At 40.9% G+C, this 19,401-nt stretch overlaps 1 protein-coding gene and 1 long non-coding RNA gene across 8 annotated transcripts in view; both read left to right on the top strand.

Annotated features, from left to right (window-relative positions):
* Window positions 1-19,401, top strand: part of LOC105353823 (hemicentin-1) — a 62,558-nt gene that overhangs the window by 34,177 nt on the left and 8,980 nt on the right. The window lies entirely within an intron of this gene.
* On the top strand, window positions 200-17,950 carry LOC105356622. 7 transcript variants are annotated; one of them, XR_002872338.1, is made up of 13 exons: window positions 200-563; window positions 705-772; window positions 2,207-2,382; window positions 2,460-2,545; window positions 2,671-3,157; window positions 3,240-3,322; window positions 11,234-11,320; window positions 11,596-11,742; window positions 11,825-13,861; window positions 15,089-15,234; window positions 15,393-15,453; window positions 15,653-15,782; window positions 17,407-17,950. It is a non-coding gene; the product is annotated as an uncharacterized LOC105356622 (long non-coding RNA). The 7 variants fall into 7 exon arrangements; XR_002872340.1 differs by lacking the exon at window positions 15,393-15,453 and having other exon boundaries at window positions 201-563; XR_002872342.1 differs by lacking the exons at window positions 15,393-15,453; window positions 15,653-15,782 and having other exon boundaries at window positions 201-563.

Here is a 19,401-nt window from a genome sequence, read left to right as displayed (position 1 = left end):
CTGTTCAAACATCGGAGGTCGTCCTGACTCATCAATATTACAAGTGATAACAAACCGGAAAAATGTTGAGTTCAGGGACGGACCAAAGAGTTCTTTAAATTGATTTTTCTGCATTTTAATTTATTTACACTACGAGTCTAATGGTGTGTGATAAAAAAAAACTATAAATATTATGATAAATGAGGTGAAACAATTATTTTGATGGAGTTTATAAAATATTAGCATCAATTATATTCTTTTTTTCTTTAACTGTCAATTTTTTGACGTATCTCATATATTATAGTATTACAATGAAGTGCTCTAATTTATCTGTTAAAAAGGTTTCATCACTGTTTCCTGTAGTAATTCTCAATAATGTTTTAAATAGGATATATTAAATAGGATATATTATCTAAAGTAAACAGGCTTTTAAGCCTTCAATTTGCCCCAATTGACATGAAGTGCGCATTTCGAAAAGCCAGTGAACGCAGCGTCATACGGGCACCCCCACCCCACTCCCCCGGAAACCCCCGGATGAACCCGCAGGAAGGCGCGCGGCTGAAGAACTCTTGGACAGCTGGAAGGTGGGCGATGCTTTGAACTTTTCTCTGTAGAAATGTAATGTTTAGATTTGGGAAACCAGAGATGGGTTTTTGGTAAAAACGTGTTGGCTGTTTAGGATAAACGTTGAATGACGAGGCGTTTTTCCATCTTAAATTGAAAAGGCAGCAGGATCACGGTGAAGGCCTCTTCTGTAGGACGGGGGCGGAAACGTCACGTGGTCTCCGCAGAGGTAAGTTTCCTTTTGGGTCATTTAGCCAGAAACGGGGGTCTGCAGCCCTTTAAACATCTAAGAGCATTTCAAATGTCTCACTGTCCAGAACTCAGTAGGACACACAAGGTGTCTCTTCAGCCTTTAGAAAATCAAACACTCATTTGCATTTATGTTATTTTGGAAACTGGATAACTCTACTGGGGTTTACAATGGCTTTTTTTTTTACACATTGTAGATTTTATGTTGTTAGTACATCTCAGCCAGTATTTCTTTGAGGGCCTATATCATGCAACATCAACGTTTTAAAATTTTAAAGTGTATTATAATGTTAATTCCTCACAAAAACTAATCCACAGGGGTATTTTGATCCATTCACGCATCTCTCAGCATTCCTCTGAAACCCTCTGAGCACCAGCCCCTCCCAATTCACAATAAGAGGGTCCTCACATTGTGACGTCATCATAAGTGAAGAGCAGCCTCTTCTAGGAAGAGCCTGTGCAGCTAAAACCGCCTCCAGGCTAACAGACACGCCCACTTTCTCAATGGAGCTAGTGGTGATCAGCAAAATGCTTTCATTGCACGATATTCACATCCATCTTTGCAAAAGTTTGGATGGAAGAAACGCAGAAACGCTGCCGACGCCGACTCTAGGTTGATGTCATGAAATAGGCGACACCCACAAGAAGAGAAAGGCGGAGCCTCAGAGATCGAGGAAATAGTTTATTCTAAATGGCTAGCATGGTATAGGCCCTCTAAATTGTGCGTATTGACCTCAAATGGATTTTTTGTGGTACGTTGTCAGGTTTAAAAAAATTCGTCATAAATGCTGGAATTTCTTAAAATATTGTGCATCACCGCTTGATAGATTATTGAAGCATTATGGGTACTGTAGTCAGGAGCCTGGCACAGTAATACTTTGCTTCAACTGTTGAGTAGATCACCAAGTTGAGTAAAGTTTGACTTATCTTACTGTTTTGTTTTGCGTGATGCGCTGTGTCGTCTGAAAAATAGGATATTTGTTTGAATTAAAAACATTTTTAATTTTTGTCGGAGAACCACAGAGGAGGGGTCAAGGAGCCACTTGTGGCTGTGGAGCCTCAGGCTGCAGACCCCTGGTCTAAACAGTTATGGCTGATTTGGCTGACCACATGTATTTATCCTAGCGTGGTCAACAAAGTTAAAGAGCCGCTCCAATGGAAGTCATGTTTTTAAGATCAAACATTTTTCTCATTATTGAGAACATTAACAAAAATATAAACAGATACACAATGAGCTGCTGTGTTGCAGAAAAATGTCTTAAAAAAACAAAATGATCGTAATTAAAAAAAACACTGGGAACGATTTTATAATAGCTAAATATCAGAATGTCTGATTCCTGATTCTTGTATGTGTGCATGTATGTATGTATATACATAAAAAGAACCTCATGTTTTTTTCCCTTTCCTCTCTCAGACTGGTCAGTTATTTGGAGACAACATGCACAAATAGTTCCTGGACTGATCTTCTGCTAACTTTGTGATGGAGAGGCTGTCAGGTTCATCTGTTTCAGGGTCCTGCATGCTGTCCCTCCATGTTGGCTGTAGCAGTGGATGGAACTTGCAAAATGTACTGTTTTAGAGCCAACTGGGGTGTGTAAAATTCTCTTTTCACCTACATTTTTGATGGTATAAATGTTTTTCTTATGTAAACTTTTCTGTTCTTTTAGGCTCAGTGGTTATTTTGAAGATGCGTTTCTGACCAAAAACACTGTGGTGACCTCCTTTGAACTGCATTCATGGGGAAATAGAACATGTAAAGTTATTTTCACGTCTTCTTCCTTAAGAAAATGAACATGCCTGCATATATGTTTTATTGTATTTTGTGTCATATCATCATGTTAATATACGACATTCATTTGTTTTGATGGAATCCTGGAGATGGGAGATGTGGAGCAGGTAAGTTTGTGGCAGCACCAGAGTCCTCCACCAAGTCTTCTGGCAAAGTAAATGAGGAAGGATCGCAGTCTGCCATCGTGGAGTTTTGCTGAAAGGACTGAACATGTTCCATCCATGCATCCATCTTCTTCCATTCATCCAGAACCAGGTTATGAGGGCAGCAGTCTAAGCAAAGATGCCCAGACTTCCATCTCCTCCAGCTCCTCTTGGGGGACCCCGGGACCAGCTGAGAGACGTAGTCTCCCCAGCGTGTCCTGGATCTCCCTTAGGGCCTCTGCCCTTATTCCTGTTGGAGTTTTTTTCTAATCCCTTATGTTTCAAAAGTTTGCAAACATACATTTTGGTTGAAATGATGAGGATCCGAGGATGAAATCAAGAAGGGACAACTTCAGGGAAAGGGACTGAACCAACTGAACAGCTTCCTCTCTTCAGCAGACACATGTTCAGAGTACATATGTGTCAAATATTGGTAAATACTCATTGAAGATGCATCCTTTTTGTGTAGTTTGTTTTCTCAGTTTAATACATTTTGATCCTTTCATTCTGCACAGACATCCTCGCCGTTCAGGCCGGTGGCTGGAACAAGCGGAAGTCAGAAAAGCTGGAGCAGACGTGACCAGAATGATACCTCCAGGTAAAGACTGTGGTAATGTTGTAGATAAATGTTGGCTTGTTTCTTTCATGTTACTCTCGTGCTGTTGATGTGGAATATCTCTACATTTCTTCAGTATTATTTTTTTTTTTTTTGAACACTTTATTTAAAGATTTTCAATTTTTTATAGAAACACACATACATATAAAAAACAGCTTTAAAACTGTACAGTCGTAGAAGATTAAATAAGTAAGAACCAAGTATATACATATATACGTACATATACAGGCCTATACAAATGAGAGTAACATAAAACCTGCCATCCGTTTCGCCCGTGGCCGGTAGTTGGCGCGTGGCCTGGCCCCCCGGGGGTCGGCGCCGCAGTCACAGCAGGGGTTAATGGGTTCACTTGGGTGGGTTTATTTCATTATTATTATTATTATTATTATATTAATTATTTTATTATTATTATTATTATTATTATTATTATTACTTATTTATTTTTTTTGGGGGGGGGGGGGGGGGCTGGGGGGGCAGTGTGCTAGTCCTTAGGGGGGCCAGGGTATGAATGGTGGGGCTGGACCCCCTGCCCCCCCGTTCTGGCACCGGGACCCTTCCTTGCTGGCTGTCTCTCGGCGCCGCGAGGCTCTGGCCTCCGACTGCGGCTGGCTTGGCGTTTCTGGCTGCCCGGCCGCTCTGGGAGGGGGGGCGCCTACCGCGGCCGGCTGGGGGGCCGGTCGCTCGGGGGAGCCTTCTCCCCCGGTTGTGCCCATCCGCCCGCTCCTCCCCGCTCTCACCCAAACAAATATTGCACACAGGCACATAGGGCCCCGGGATCTGGATGGGAGGGGTATGCTGGCAGGGCTCACTGGGGATGCCCCTCTCTGGGTTCTCGTTGGCACCCGCCCTCCTCCCCGCTTTTTACTTGCATATTAGACACTCTGATTCATCTAGGGCCTTGTGGAGAGGGTCTGGTGGAGGGGGGCACGGTGAAACATCCGTGCTCACCTTTCGCTGGCCCCCCCACAATTTTAACTTTCTCTGTAGACACACACACTGCATGCTAGCAGCACACACACAGCAAATACACACCACTCACAGAGGGACTCCGGAGTGGGGGGGCTTTGCGGCTTGGCAGCGGTGGATCCCCCCACACTGGTGACCTCCTATTTTACCTGCAGCACACACACAGCACTCCCACACCTCCACACATGGGTGGGGTCGGGGGGGGGGCGGCCGGCCTTCACCCGCCTGGTCCTCTCAGGGCGGCCGGGCTTATGGGTGTCCTGTCGGCTGCGGGAGGGGTCGGGCATGCGGCGCTGGGGGTCGGCCGGCTGGGGGGGGGTTGCTGCTTGGCGGCGGGGGTAGGGAGGGTAACCAGATGATTGTGAGTATGTGTGTGTGAGTGCATGGGTAGGACCGACCTGGGGGCTGGCTCGCTGGGACCCTCTGGGGCTTTCCCTCCCCATCACAGAGAGGGGAGGGCACTGAGAGGGTTGGGGAGGGGGGGTCAGATATTATGGCGGGGGGGGGTGGTAGTGCGTAGGGTTTTAGGGGGGTGGCTGTGGCTGTGGGTGCGTGGCGATCCCTGGGTTGCTAAGGTCGCGGGCCTGGGCTGGCTTGCGGGGACGGGGCGCCGGTCGGGTGGTGGCCGGCTCTTGGGTTCCGGGGGCCCTGGCTTCGTCCCTGGCCTTTGTCTCGGTGTCCGGCGCCCGGTGGCCCCCATGGCCGCCGCCTGGTACGGCTAAGCGCTCCTGTCTTGTGGCCTGGGGGCCGGACACTGGGTTCGCTTGTGCCTCTGGGCATTGGGGGGGCCCCTGTAGGGGGGCCCTCTCTGTGCCTGGCTGGTGGGGTGGGCGGTCCCCTCCTCCTCCCCTCCCGGGCTGCCTGGGTCCGGATGCTGGGGGGGCTTCTGGCCTGGGGGGCTCTCCTCCCCTCTCCTGGTCTGGCTGGTCTGGCTGGGTAGGATCTGGCTCCCTTTATGAACACACGGTTCACGTCGGCAGCATGCATGTATCTCCACCCCCACGTGCACGTGCACACTCCACACTGCTCCCTGTCTGCTTCATCCCTCCTCCTTACCTACAGTGTATTGATGGACAGCTTTTTTTTCTCGCTCATCTTAGTGTCAGATTTTCACCTTTGATGTAACATTCGTCTTTCCAGCAGATCTGGTATAATTGTTACAGCTTAAATTAATAACTTAGTCAAATCAGTGCTTGTATCCCCCACCTTTTCACCTTTCTTCCTTTTACTCTCTTCCACCCTCCCCTCACATTCTTCCCCTCTCCCTCCCCACACACACTAAATGTAACAAATAAATAAAAAATAATACGACAAAAAGGGGTTTATACAAATCTACACTCTAGTTTCTTGAAGCTATATAACCTCTTTTTGTGATAGTAAAACCTGTCCAACACAAAAAGCCTTCAGCTCTAATCTGTTTGCTCAGCTGTTGGACAGAACAAGTTAAAAAGGAGAAGAAGAAAAAAAAAAAAAAAAAATATAAAAAACTGCCATCCAGTGGCATGTGAAACACAGCTTACTTATAGATTCCCTTAGTCAAATTTTTATAAAACAGACAACACCGACAGAAACCCAAATAGGAGACAACTAAAATAGACCAAACATACTCTTATAGGGTAATAAACAACAACAAAACAGAACAAAAAAAACAAAACACATTTATATACACATACACTGCAGCTCCCTCTTAAAACCGCTGATATATTCTTTAAAACCCCTTACCTCATGTAAATGGCAGACCCTCAATATATGTTATGAAAGGTGCCCACATTTTATAATATTTGCCTGTTGAGCCCTGTATGTTATACCTGAGGTATTCCATTTGTAAACACATCATGGCTTCTCTCACCCATTGGACAAAGGAAGGGGGCCGTTCATCCTTCCACTTCACTAGAATTAGTCTACGTGCCAGGAGAGATAGAAAAGCTATTGCGTTCGTTTGGTATGAGTTTAGTCCCTCTGTGTTCGGGAGAGCACCAAACACTGTTGTGAATGGATTGGGATCAATTTTCCTCCCACACAAATGTGAAAATGTTTTAAAAACAGAGTCCCATAGCCTATCTAAGGCAGTGCATGACCAGAACATGTGACTCATAGTAGCCGGTGAATGGTTACATCTTGGGCATCGATCGTCACTGCTGTTGTATATCCTTGCCAGCTTAGCCTTCGTTAAGTATGAGCGATGAAAAACTTTGAATTGTGTCAAACTGTGTCTAATGCAGATAGATGTTGAATGTATGAGGGTAATACTTGTGTTCCAGACTTCCTCTGGAATCTCAGAATTCAGGTCTTGCTCCCAGGAGTGTTTCAACTGACTTAGTGATGTAGGGTCAATGTGATGTAGTTGATTATATATTTGCGAGATCTGACCTCTGGTGGTGGGTTGAGACTGCAAGCAATTTTCGAGAGTACCGGGGAGTGGTTGTATTGGATAAGTGGTGAAGTGTTTCCCTGCAAAACTACGGACCTGTAAGTATCTAAAAAAATGAGACTTGGGGATATCAAAATTTTTACAGATGCTTTCAAAAGACATAAATGAACCATCAACAAATAAATCAGTAAAAAGAACTATTCCTTTTCTCTGCCATGTTTTAAAACCAAAATCATTTAGGGCAGGTTGGAAAAATGGATTGGAGGAGATTGGTGAGTAAATGAGAGTCCGCTGAAACCCAAAGTGGCGACGGCATTGGAACCAGATCTTAAGGGTGTGTATAATCACTGGGTTTCTGAAGCTCATATTTTTAGTGATTGGCAACGAGGCACACATAAATGACACTGGTGATGCGGGGAGATCAGAGGTGATTTCCATAGTGGACCAGAGGGGTCCTCTGTTTTCTTTAAAAGTGCGGAGCCAAATTGAAAGTTTTACAATATTTGCTGACCAGTAATAATATTTAAAATTTGGCAAGCCAAAACCACCTTCATATAAATGAAGATATGAGTCCATCTAACTTTGTAAAGAATACCTTAGGGAGAAAAAGGGGAATCATCTGGAAAAAATACATAAATTTAGGCAGAACTGCCATTTTGATCGTGTTAATTTGCCCCGCTAAAGAAACTGGTAAAGCTGACCATCTGGCCAGATCTGCCTTTGTTTTCTCCAAAAGTGAGGAAAAGTTGTATCTAAAAAGAGTATTATAATTATTTGTAATTTTAATTCCAAGATAAGCAAATGATTTTTTTTTCTACTGTAAGTGGAAATTTTGAATAATCCCAGTCTCTTGCCAGTTGGTTAATGGGAAAAAGGATACTTTTTCCTAAATTCAGTTTGTACCCTGATAAAGATCCAAAGGAGCTAAGTAGTTCTAACATCCTCGGAATAGACTCCTCTGGGTTTGCGATGTAAGTAAGTCGTCAGCATACAATGAAGTTTTATGTACCTCCCCACCCCGACTGATCCCAGTAATTCCCTTGTCTGTTCGTAGGGCTATTGCCAGCGGCTCTATTGCAAAATCAAAAAGTAGTGGGCTCAACGGGCATCCCTGACGGGTGCCTCTATGCAAGGCAAAATGTTCAGAGACGGTACTATTGGTGCGAACAGATGAGAGGGGCATTGAATACAAAGTTTTAATCCAGGATATGAACCCTGAGCCAAAGCCAAACTTGCGCAGTACAGCCAGCAGATATCTCCACTCCACGCAGTCGAAGGCCTTCTCAGCATCGAGTGAGACAATTAGTTCTGGAACATCAACAGAGTGGTCGGAATATAAAATATTAAACAAACGCCTGGTGTTAAAATATGACTGGCGGCCAGCAATAAAACCTGTCTGGTCTTCGTGAATAACACTGGGGGCTATTTTCTCCAGGCGAAGCGCTAGGACTTTAGTTAAAATCTTGTAGTCCACATTAAGTAGACTAATTGGTCGATATGATTCGCACTTCTGGGGGTCCCTGCCTTTTTTTAAGATTACTGAAATCGTGGCTTGGGATAATGTTTGAGGCAGTTTAGAAGTTGCATGGATTTCTGCAAACACCATGCAGAGTAGAGAGGCAAGTTTGTTAGCAAAGACCTTGTAAAAGTCTGATGGAAATCCATCAGGACCTGGAGCTTTGCCATTCTGTAATGAACCAATTGCCATCAATATTTCAGCCACAGAAATATGTCTCTCAAGTGTCTGTTGTTGATCTGATTCCATCGAAGGAATATTTAGTTTTTCCAAAAAAGCTTCAATTTCATCGGAATTACATGTACTTTGACTGGCATAGAGATTTTGATAATAGTTCTTGAAAGCTGTATTAATTGGTTTGGGGTCTGTCACTACTTGAGTTGAGTCTGTTTTAATCTCTGTTATTGAATGATTAGAGATTGATTGTCGCAGCTGGTGGGAGAGCAATCTGCTTGCTTTTTCCCCATGCTCATATACCCTTTGCCTTGTTCTGAGCAGTAACTTCTCTGTTGCTTTAATTGATAATGTTTCAAATTCAGATTGTAGCAAAAGCTTTTGTTTATATAAATCAGGTGTTGGGTTGCTGGCGTATTGCACGTCTAGATTTGCTATGAGCTCGGTTAATTCCCTAAGTCTCTCACCACACTTTTTGTTCTTCTGAGCTGTAAAAGAGATTATTTGCCCGCGTAAATATGCTTTAAGAGACTCCCATATTAGAGTTTTAGAAACATCAGGTGTGTCGTTTATTTCCAAAAAAAGATCAATGTGTGAGGAAATATATTTACAAAATTCTTCATCTGATAACAAGGTTGAGTCAAGTCTCCACACCCGTTGTTGCGGGGCATGAGCCGTGGGAAATGAAAGGTCCAATTGCACAGGAGCATGGTCCGAAATAACAATAGCATGGTATTTACAATTAATGATCCGAGAAGTAAAAATATTATCCACCAAAAAGTAATCGATCCTTGAGTATGAATGATGTACCGGAGAAAAGAAAGAGTAATGTTTTGCTGATGGCTCAGTAATACGCAGCGGGTCAGAGACACCATAATTTTGAATGAATGTGTTGAGAACAGAAACTGATTTAGGTGTCGCTGCTGACTGACGTGTGCTTGATCTGTCAAGAATCGGATCAAGAACTAAGTTTAGATCCCCACCCATGATGAGGTGATGAGTGTCTAAACTCGTTAACTTTGCAATCAAGCTTGTGAAAAATTGTGGGTTATCCCAATTAGGGGCATAGACATTAACCAAAAGAACTGGGGTGTTATACAATTTACCAGCAACAATAACAAAACGACCATTAGCATCCTGAATCACATTTGTACAGACAAAGGAAAGGTTTTTTTTAATAAGTATGGCAACCCCTCTTGCCTTTGTGTCAAAAGCAGAGTGATGTGTCTGTGAAAAAGAGCTATGAGATAACTTATGAGCATCAGCGGCACGCAGATGTGTTTCCTGGAGAAAGACTATATCTGGTTGGAAATTCAGCAAATGTGTAAAGACTCTCCTCCGTTTGACCAGATTATTAAGCCCCTTAACGTTCCATGTAAGAAATGTCACTGAGTTGGGCCCCACTGTTTGTCTTAGAGTAATACGGGCAGCCATGTCTACTTAGGTTTCATCTTCTCATAAGGGTGCACACCCACACAAGGATGAGGTATATATATTTGGAGCTGCAACAAGAAAACAAAAACAAAAAAAAAACAACAACCTACAAACCAAAAAAAATAACACACAGACTAAACACATTAAACCCGAATCTCCCCCCTCCCCCCAATGAGCTGGTGTACCATGTAAACCTGTCCAACCACTATACTCACCAACCACAATGCTCATAACAGAAAATACCTAGGATACAAAATATTCCCATCTAACAGAATCTAAACTAAAATGTAACAAACCTCCCTCTCCAGAACACTCTCCTTCATTTGTCTCAGTCTCCCTGCTAGTTGTTGTGCACCAGATGTTTCTGGGTGTAGTCTTTGGCTGCAGCGGGGTCCAGGAATATTTTCTCACCCAAACTTGAAGAAATTCTCAGCCTCGCAGGGTACAGCATCCCATATTTCACGCCCTGGCATCCTCGCAGCAGCTCTTTAACCTCTTTAAAGGCTCCTCTTCTCTTTGCCACTGTGGCTGGGAGATCGGGAAAAATAAGGATCTTGTTGCCATCATACTCCAAAGACTCTTTCCTAGCTGCTCTGCGAAGCACATCCAGCTTTTCTTGATAATAGTGAAACTTCACTATAAGTGGCCGGGGTTGCTTTCCTTTGGCCGGGGTGGACTGCAGGCCGCGGTGCGCTCTATCCAGCGTGGGGGCCGAATCCATGCCCAAAACATCCTGAAGTAGCTTAGCCACCGAGTCAACAGGCCGCGTGCCAACTTCAAACTGCTCCTTTACCCCGAGAATGCGAATATTGCAGCGGCGTTGCCTTCCCTCCAGGTCCTCTGTCTTCTCCGTCAGGGTTGTCACAGTAGCTTTTAAGCGGCACATTTCTTCTTCCATGTTCACCACTCTGTCGGAGTAGTTGTTTGTAGCATTCTCCAAGCTAGCTATCTGGGCCCGATTGTCAGCAATGTTAGCCTCCAGTGGACTTAGCTTAGCACTGAATTCGCTTATCAGACCTGCAAGTTGATCTTTGAAATCCCGTCGGAGCGACTCCATATTTTCGTTCAGCATTTGGCATTTAGATTCAATTTTCGTGTCCAGCGAAGCAATCTTAGCCAGTACTGTTTTCTCCGAGTTCATGATAGCATCCATTAGCTTAGCCATATCCATTGACCCGGGGCTGCTCTCGGTAGCTTTGGCAGTCTCTGACTTTTTGGTATTTCTTGATCCAGACATCACAAATGAACGTCTTCAGTTCGGTCTAAGAGAGCGTTTCTGGAGATGGTGGATCGGTTCAGGACGTTAGATGTTTATTATTTAACCGAAAAATCGGGTATTTCTGCGGAGCCACAAGGCTAAACGTCTTCACATGTCGTTGCTCAAACCACGCCCTTCTTCAGTATTATTAATACATTAATCTCTTCCCACAAGGACCAATCAAAATGACCCAGAGAAAAACACTGAAGGGCTTTGTCTGAGCATCAGGAAAACAAGGATCAGCCGTGTCATCAACATATGGTAAAAATCTTTTGTAACCCTTGTGCTATCCTATGACCCCACCCTTCCATTGACGTGTTCTCCCTACCATGACAAAGGTGGATAAAGGTGGAAAGATTTCATGTAATCCATGGACACCAGTGAAGATCACAAATCATTGAAGAAAAAAGGTTCAGAGCACTGTCTAGTGGGTCTAGATGACCCAACTCCCAATGCTAAAGTGTCTAGGATAACACAAGGGTTACACTTTCTAAAGTTGTTGCATAACTGATCAAGCATGATGTGATGGATTGCAGGTTATGGTGCCATGGTAAAGAACTAAAGGCTCTATGATGTCATGCTGCTGACCAGACTGCGGTGGGTGAAGTCCAGCAGCACTGCGGGTCCTTGAAGTGTGGTTGAAGAGCTCTCCTCCCAGCTTTTGGAAGGTTCTGCCCCCCAAAGTCAGGAGGTTTCACTTTGTGATCTGCATGGATGTCCAGGGCTTGTGGCATTTATGTGTTTTCTTCTTCTTTTCATTTTTAGGCAGCACAGAGTCATTGATGGGGAGAGGACATGAGGACATGTCTGCTGAGGAGGGGACTTTCTGCAGTTCAAGCCCCAGCTCCACCCCTAAAAAAAGGCTTATATAAAGGAAAACCTCATTTCAACTTTGTACCAATAAATTACTTTTAATTGAAATGAGAGATTTTTTTCGGAACTGCATCAATGAAGGTTTTTTCAACCTAAATTTCAACAATTACATTGTTTTTTACCTCCGTTCAAGTTTCTACAACACTAGCTAAACATTTCAGTGCTCACACCTGTGCTGAAGACACTTCTCATTTTATCTCAAACGTTTGGCCTTTGATTTGTATGTCCAACACCTTAGAATAAAACACTGTCCTATTAAACTCATATAATAAATGTGCAATGCATCTCCAAACCCTTTGTCAGGGTACAGACTACATTTTAATTGTTGCAAGACTGAAGTAAAATGTAACAAAATGACAATGAGTTTTCTTAAATTAGGGGTAAATGACATGAGAAATTAAGAATATTAGAAGTGTGGAGTGATACGTGTATTTATCAGTGTGTTAGCTGCAGGAAGGGTGCTGTCCTTGACACGTCCCTTTACTCAGACAGGATGACAGGTAGGGAAGGGGGTAGCCGATGATCTGCTCCAGTATCTTCAGCACTGAAGCTTCTGCTGCTCTTCTTCAGTTTGATCTGAGAGCCAGACCATGATGCAGTTGGACTGGCTGAGCGGTAGGTTGCCAGCAGCTTCAGACGTGCTGATGTGCCTTGATAACGTCGTGGATGTTAGGAAACCAAGTTAGATCAGCTGAGATGGGGATGCCCAGGAAAGGGAAGCTATAAACCCTCCTCTGTGCCTACTATAGTCCAAGATGACTTTCATGGTCTTTTATTTGCCGATCAGCCTTACACTATACAGTTTCCGCACTTGTCTACAAAGTTCACCTCAGTGACCCTTAATAAGTCTTTGTTATTGGCAAGTTACTTATATCCAAGACATGGAGATGTGCGTGGCGGGTCCAGTATGAGCAGGATTTGGGAAATGGCAGTTGCCAAGAACTCACATCAAGTTTCAAGGTTTTTCCCTTTATTTGGAGGAAAAAAAGTTTTTGTCCTTTTTTTGTTGTGCAGAATTGCAAACCTAGAAAGAAATCAAGTTGAAAGAATTGATATAAATGCATTTGCCCTTCTTTTGACCCTTCTACATCGTGAATATTTGGTGGCTGTTGCTTGGCGACTGTGAGATCTCTCCATAGGATTGACATGGGCTGGGCCTCTCAATGACCTTGATATGATTGTTCTTCAGCCATTCCTTGGTTGCCTTGGCTGTAGGTTCTAGGTCACTAACCTGTTGGAAGACCCATCCATGACTGATTTGAAGGGTCCTGACTTAAGGATGGTAGGAAGTTCTCACTCAGGATTTTCCATTAATGGCTCCATCAACGTGGTGACGTAGCTCTGTGCAGAAAAATAGCCACAAAGCATAATGCTTCCACCTCCATGTTTGACATTGGTTAAGCTGTTCTTGGGGTCATAGGTAGCAATTCTCTTCCTCCAAACCCAATGGTTGAGTTGATGCCAAAGAGCTCAGTTTTGAGCCAAACATTCCATTATGCAGAATAAACTGATAAAGCAAACCCTATTTTTCAGTGTGTGATTTTCATTTTTTCATAAATCTTAGGACAATTTAGATGATAAAAGTAATAAATATATGAAAACAGTATAATACAGTAAATATGTAAATATTTGATGTGATGAACAATAATTATCTGATTTAGACCCAACATGGAATTTTTTTGACACACACAAATCAAGTTGTGTTATTTAATGCTCGTAATTTAGACACAAATGATAGAAATGTTAGGTTTATATGCCAAAGAGGCCATGTGAAAATGTTAGTGCAAATACGCATGCGTGCGCGCCGTGCACATAAAGCCACCCCACCCCCACGTGTCCGCGCGCCGGTCGGTGGGTGTTGGGCGTCAATAAAGGTAATCTGGTTGTCGCGCTTTCTGCATCTCTGCACGAGCTAAAGAAGTCTCAAAGGTAAGAAATGTGAACACACGAGGCATTAATGAAAATACTTTATGATCATCTGAAAGTATTTTCATCTGACAGATGAATGCAGCTGTTGTTATCACTGTAGAGCGGGGCTGAAAAATATACGGCCTCCAGTCCATCGAGAGACTGAACGTAACACGACTGCAGGTTACTATGATCATCATAGAAAAATGTATTAATTATTTGTTTCGACTGTATAGTTATTGTGGTCGAGCAGAGGAAGGGAGGTTTGTGAGAATCGGGGTTACATTAGCTAATGTTATGGCAGCGCTCGCGCCACCGCCGGTTTCCCGGCAAAAAAAGGAACAGTAATTTACTGATATATTAAAGTGTTATGATTGACCTATTTAGGGTTTTTCTCCAAATTTACACAAAAAACGTAACAACGATCATCTCGACTTGGTTTTGTAAATATTTTAAAACAGTCTGTCTCAGAGACCTGGACTGACTGACTCCTCCCCCTCACGTTCCAAACAGGAAGTACAAGGAGCCAAAATCCTTTAGACTTCTAAAGAGAAACAAACAGCTGTTAGTTAGTCATTCTATGGGTCAGATTAACCTTTCTTGTTGTGATACCCTTTTAAACATGTTTTTGCTAATTCCAGTTATTTGTTTTACAAAACTGTTTCTTTATCACAAGTTATTCAAATTATAGACTGACCAACAGATGCCTCAGTAATAGCATGTGCCACCTTGAATGTTTCTTTGACAAATTCCACCAAGCTCACTTTCAGTGGAAGCAGTGTGGACTTTCAACAAGCTTACTCCTGATTGGCGACAGTAGTTGCCATAGAATTGATACTCAGATCAATTACTGTCAACTGGCTCCAACGTGGTGACGTCTGTATCACAGAGAAACGACGACAGAATTGAATTTGTTATGATGGATCTGGAAGGAAATGGGTGACGTCACACTCGCTCAGACCTTTTCTCTGATCCAGTCAAACTGCTTTTTTACCAGTTTTATTCCAGAAATCATTTTGGATAAGGTAAAGACATCTTCAGCTCAAAACCAAGTCTTCATGACCTTTTTTTTATAACTTTTCTTTTTAAAATTCAGAAATAATAACCTGCACATTCTTACAAAACTGTTAGACTTCAATTGCTACCTTAATTTAATTGTAAAACTAACAACCATTGTTATTAATATGGAAATATTTTCCCCAGAATGTGGAACTGGAGACATAAAAATTCTGCTTTTCCTATTTTCAGCTGAATCTGCCACGAGGCTCGACAACTTCTTGCATCAACTGCAAAGCGGTGATCGCTGTGGCCGCCAAAACATCCAAATGTCAGGCGGGCTACAAAGATTTCAGGCCAAAAGAGAACGCCTCACATGTGATGAAGTGTCTGTATTGGTATGTATTTACCATCTGTGACTCAGAGTCATTAACCAATTGTCGATCTGTTCACAGTGTTATATGATAATTTAAATTTTGACGATGACGATACAAAAATTGCTGCCAAACCTGCCAAAAAGTCCCGTCTCTTACCACACACATGTTGTGCCCCTAAGGTGCCCTAAGTTACCTGATCAAGCACAAACGTGCTTTGCCTGGATGAAGGCCTTGTATCAGGTACACTGGTAATAATAATTTTACATTCACCTTAGTCTGTTGTTGTTCCTCATTATTCATGGAAGCTTGATGACACGACATCTTCAATCTGCATGAACTCTAGTTTGATTAGAAACTTTCATTTGTGAACCGTCAGCAGATCTGGTCATGTCTCACCAAAACAACCACACTAATCATTTCATCATTTTCATCCATTAAGGTTGGAAAAAGCAGCAGCCCTCCAGTGCTTCAGCCGTCCAACCATCAACCGTTTCAGACATCCATCCTCTCGCCACTTCAGCCCCACAGCCGTCCACCAGTGTCCCAACTCCTGACATTTTACTATCCTGGTACAATCTAATTATTTTGCTCAGTTAGCAAAAATGATATGTTTTTGAGATATTCCTGTTTTTTTTTTATCCTCAACAAATGTTTCTCCAAAGAAATATGAAAAAACAGAATTATTCATCTGGTGGTTATTTTTACACTTTTCCTCAAATCTTTAATAAGAAAGAAATAATTCAGTTCAAGTTTACTTGTGCTTTTCTTTTTAATGGGCATTACAGTTGATATAAAACATATAACATGCAATTAAAATGCTTTGTAGTTAAAAACATTTTACACACTATTAAAAGATTCTATAAAATATTATTTAAAAAGAATCCTTTCCAAGAAAATGTTGACTACCGTATATCTTACAATAGTAGCCCTGGCGTTTATTCCATCACAGACAGAACAGTGATGGTTAATGGGTTTATTTTGCAGCAAAACTTCATCAAGAGATGCAGACAAACAGCAAGAGATGAACATTTCAGGATTCATTCAAATGATGAGAACATTGGATTGTGTTCTGATCAGCACTGGCTGTTGACGTTTCTTTTCTCCTTGAAGCATCAGCCTCCGTATCAAAAATCATGTTGGTTGTCATGACGATCTCTTTCCTGGAGACACGCCCACCTTTCCGTCTTTGTGCAATAATTCATGTTCAAACCAGTTCTTCTAATTTGTCGCTTTTCTTTGCATTTCCACCAGTAAAAAGTAATACGACAAAATACTTGCCGAATTTGTAAAGATTTGGATTTTGTATTATTAATTTGCCTTTTTTAGTCTTTTATTATAAAATAACTATGCACTATTACTTTATTTTAACTAACACATTTATCTTAGTTTACAGTTTTCCTCTTAAACATCTCTTAAACAAGTTTACACTTTTCATCTTTCAGAATGCAGCCGTGTGATTGGAGGAAAAGATTAATATGCAATGAGGACATTTAAAGAAAAAAGGAGCAGTTTTTATTTTACATTATTATTATTTTAAAGTGGAAGTCTAATGTATATAAATGCTTTTTATTAATTTGTTTGGCATATTTACTGTGTTAGAGTTCTGATGATTGTTTTGAGTGGTAAACGTTTTTATTTCATTTATGAAACCCAGATGGAGTTAATGGAGTGCTCGTCATGTTTTATGTTGTATATATTATTAATGAATTTATTTATTTATTTTGAAGTGCCTATTTGCAAGTAAAGAAGGCGGGGTTATGGTTAAAATACGTATGGACAATCCAGCAACGTGCCTCTTCAACATGGATTTCCATCCGTTTTTTTGCTTGGTCGCAAATAAATGCGTCCAAATAATAATCAGCCTAATTTGTTGTTTTTGTTTATTTAAAATTATATAAATATTTTCTAATTTTGTCAATAAAAGGACAAAAGGGGTAGATGATGGATGCATGTCCAAGTTTTATTATTCATGTTCTACAAGTTGTTAGATATTGATTATTTGATGCTTTTGTGCTATGCGTCAAAAATCAATGTAATATTGTAATTATTCATGAATATTTGAATAATACTAATATTTCCTACAAAGGATAATTGACACTAATCAAATTAAAAACAGTCGTCATGTAAGCACTGAGTGGACAGACTGTAGCCCGTTGTCTATCACTGTTTGAACCTTCTCTACTTTTCTTGCAGGGGGGGGGTCATGGCCTCTACGCTGGATTCCAAAAAAGAGACAAAAAAAACCCCGACCTCAACCCCCACTCTTAGTCAGACATGTTTATTTTTTTTATTTACAATAATAAATATTATACTATGTACATTTATTTTGTTTTACTTTTTTATACTTAGTTTCCTTATTTCCTATAATATTTATTAGTAGTTGTTGTTTGTTGATGTTAGTTCTTTTTAGCCCCTTTTATGTTAAAATAGACATTAATGATCCAGATGCTGATATTCTAATATATAGACAGATTTATGAATGAATTATTCTCAACAGAAGTTCAACACTATTGTGGTAGCAGTTTGACTGTTTTACTGTAATCTGTCGTGCCTCACCCACTGCCCATCCCATAAAAAAGAACAATTCTACATCATTAACCTTTTTTTATTTTTATTCATATGGCACATTCATAAATACAAAGTTAGAAATCATACCCCCCATTTTTCTAACTTTATCAATGAGTTCAAACAAAACATGAACACAATAAGAAACTCTGACAATAAGAAAGCATTTAAAACATTCAATCTGTGCGTCAGTTTCAATGTTTTTGTGAAAAATGTCATAATAATCCTCTGGTTTGTTTCTTTCTGGTTGCTGTTGGGAATTGTTGTTTTGAATTGTTACAGTCAATAAAGTTTGTATAAAAAACAACTGCAATCTGTCATGCGACATGATACCTTCCCTCTGAGAAACATTTTATGTTTTGTTTCTTTAACTACCTGCAAAACAAAAAGTTTGCATTAGTAATGGAAACATTAATTTCTGTAAAAAAATAAACACCTGTTTGTCGCTGGGCTTACTTGTAGAACTTAACCTTCCCGATAAACGTGGGACCAATCACAAAACTATGGAAGCGATTATGTAACATAAATAAAAAGCAAAGTCAAAACCAGAAATGCTTTTTCATTTTCAAAATGAAGCTGCATTTTTTGACTCAAAAATATAATGAAAAAGCAATACTTCAAAATGCTTTTTCATTTCCTTCCTCAACACAGCTTATTCTGTCACTTAATTAAAATTAAAATGAAAATTGTATTTGACATTTCATTTTCAAGACGTTCTCTGGTAAATGTGTAGCATAATTCATTTAGAAATGTCAAATTTGACATTCAAAATGGATTAATAGAAATGCTTTTTAATTTTCAAAATGAAGCTGCATTTTTTGACTCAAAATTAAAATGAAAAATTCATACTTCAAAATGCTTTTTCATTTCCTTCCTCAACCCAGCTTTTCTGTCACTTAATTAAAATGATAAAGAAAATGGTATTTGACATTTCATTTTCAAAAAGGTCCCTGGTAAATGTGTAGCATAATTCATTTAGAAATGTCTAATTTGACAATTAAAATGGATTAACAGAAATGCTTTTTAATTTTCAAAATGAAGCTGCATTTTTTGACTCAAAATTAAAAAGAAAAAGCAATATTTCAAAATGCTTTTTCATTTTATACTTAAAACCGCTTATTCTGTGTCATAATTAAAACGAAAATGCAAAGAGGGGATTGCATTTGCATTTTAACATCCAACCTGTGCACCTTGTCGCAATATTCATTTAGAAAAAGCATTAGCAGAGGGGAGGCGGGGCGATGACGTCACTGCTTTTTATTTATGCTACATAATCGCTTCCATACAAACCAGTTTAGAGCCAAACGTTTTTTTTTATTATTTACAGTGTATTTCTAAACTCAACTAGTTGATGTTGAAAAAATACGTTTGCATGGACGTTACGACAGAGTACATGAGTCCCTAGAAATGTCATTAAACGTAAATATTAAACCTCAGACGATCTTATTTTACGAGATTTTTCCACAGGGGAAAAAAAGAAACTCGCGTCACATGACCCCACGTCAGCCCACAAATATGATGGAAAAGATCAGACATTGTACACAGTATTTAGACTTGTAGTGTGAATAACATGTCTAACATGTAAAAGATTATTGAATAAAACAAATCGCTAAGTAAATTCAG

This window comes from Oryzias latipes, chromosome 20, assembly GCF_002234675.1.
Source record: "Oryzias latipes chromosome 20, ASM223467v1".
In the NCBI taxonomy this organism is placed as follows: Eukaryota; Metazoa; Chordata; class Actinopteri; order Beloniformes; family Adrianichthyidae; genus Oryzias; species Oryzias latipes.
Note: the sequence above shows the minus strand (reverse complement) of the source record. Positions and strands in the feature narration are given on the sequence as shown.